The 2,140-nt window shown below is 40.9% G+C and overlaps 1 non-coding gene across 1 annotated transcript; it reads left to right on the forward strand.

The window, feature by feature from the left end:
• Positions 1-414: 414 nt before the first annotated feature.
• TRNAS-GGA (transfer RNA serine (anticodon GGA)) lies at positions 415-486 on the forward strand. Its single transcript has one exon. It is a non-coding gene; the product is annotated as a tRNA-Ser (tRNA).
• The last annotated feature ends 1,654 nt before the right edge of the window (positions 487-2,140 follow it).

Here is a 2,140-nt window from a genome sequence, read left to right on the forward strand (position 1 = left end):
CCCTACTCAGTCCTCTCAGAGTTGACTTCTTTGATCATCTATTAACTTGTTAATTTTGCAAGTATAACTGAGCACCTACTGCATACATGACAGTACTGGGAAAGGAAAGAGAATCTGCCCCTGGAGATATTTGTGTATAAATAAAGAGTTGCACTATTAAAAATACAAGAAAACATAAGGTATACTTGACTGTCACAAGAGAGTCATAGTAAACGCATAATTATAGGTAGAAAATGTTTTATCTAGAAAGGCGAAAGGTGAGGGAGAGTTAAGACATAAGGAGAACACAGATATATTGGGCAGAAGAAGTAAAGTGAGGAAAGGTGCAAAAGATAGAAAGCACATATTAAGGGAAAATGGTAGAGGATGGTTTAAATTTCATGATTTAGCTTGACTATTAGTAGCTCTGGGGCTTCCCTGGTGGCTCAGAGGTTAAAGCGTCTGCCTGGAGTGCAGGAGACCCGGGTTCGATCCCTGGGTTGGGAAGATCCCCTGGAGAAGGAAATGGCAACCCATTCTAGTACTCTTGCCTGGAGAATCCCATGGAGGGAGGAGCCTGGTAGGCTACAGTCCACGGGGTCGCAAAGAGTCAGACACGACTGAGCGACTTCACTTCACTTCACTTAGTAGCTCTGAATATGATGTTAAACAAGATATAAACAATTAGAATCTGGCCACCGATGGAAACCATTTTCCTTCATTCACAATGCTGGATGGCATGTTACTTTGTTTTGCATAACTAGAAGGGAAAATCAAGCATAATTTAATTAAATAAGTTTTTTTTTTTTTAAATGAGGGAGTTATAATGGACAGGCTTAAATTGGGGTTACAGAACACATAAGCCGAAGGAATAAGATTGACAGAGAGACATAACCCTAGCAGGTGAAAGGGAAAGAGGGTGCAATCAGGAGGAACACCCTGACTGTGCCTGGCAGAATGTTCACCCTCATCTAGTCTAAGTGTGAAAGTGAAAGTGTTAGTCTCTCAGTTGTGTCTGACTCTTTGTGACCCCATGGCCTGTAGCCCACAAGGCTCTTCTGTCCATGGGATTCTCCAAGCAAGGATACTGGAGTGGATTACCATTCTCTTCTCCAGGAGATCTTCTCGGCCCAGGGATCAAATCCAGGTCTCCTGTATTGCAGGCAGCTTCTTTACCTTCTGAGCCATGAGGGAAACCACATCTAGTCTAAACCATTGCTAATTAACATCAGACACAAATAGTTGTATCAATATATTATTTTAAAATTATACAAATGTATGCATTTGTTTTCCACTTAGCAAGCACACTTTGTTAAATTTTATCTCAGCTAATAGATATCTTCCTAAAGTTCTAAATGCAAAGAAGCTAATTTTCATTAGGGGCTTCCCTGGTGGCTCAGACAGTAAAGAATTTGCCTGCAATTTGGGAGACCCAGGTTGGGAAGATACTCTGGAGAAGGGAATAGCTACCCACTCCATCCAGTATTCTTGCCTGGGGAATTTCATGGACAGAAGAGCCTGGTGGGCTACAGTCCATGGGGTTGCAAAGAGTCAGACATGACTGAGAGACTAACACTTTCAACACTTTCCAATATCATTAAGGAAAAGTAACTTCACCAGGTCACTCCATCAGCATTTGCTGTTCATGGTTGGTAGGAAGGTTACCCAGATGACCTGTGCTTATACTCTTGTGTTTCAAACTTTGCTGTGTAAAAGATGCAGACAAGAGGCTTGCTCAAAACTCATGATAGCTTAGTAGAGAAATCTGGAGATTCAGAAGTGCAGCTGATTTTGCTGTAGGTAATCTGAAGACCATCATTTGAGAAACAAAACGTTACAAATTCTTTAGGTAGATAATCTCCCAAACTGTGCTGCCAGTGAACTAGCCATCCAGGAAACAAAAAGCAAAATTGCCTATCACATCTTTGAAAATGAAAATGTTAACATGAGTTACCATGACTCTTGAATTTTGATGTGTTATTTCCAAAATATAAAGTAGGTTTCATCTCATATATCAGTAATGATGGATGAGGGGTTCCTGGAGTACCGCCTCATGAGAACTCTGTTTCTGAACAAGTTTTTCTGGAGAGAAACATGATAATTACCAATGACTACAAGAATGGTGAAATGGACAAAGCAGGGCCAAATCCCCTGTTTCCTC

The sequence above is a fragment of the Capricornis sumatraensis genome, chromosome 12, assembly GCF_032405125.1.
Source record: "Capricornis sumatraensis isolate serow.1 chromosome 12, serow.2, whole genome shotgun sequence".
Classification (NCBI taxonomy): Eukaryota; Metazoa; Chordata; class Mammalia; order Artiodactyla; family Bovidae; genus Capricornis; species Capricornis sumatraensis.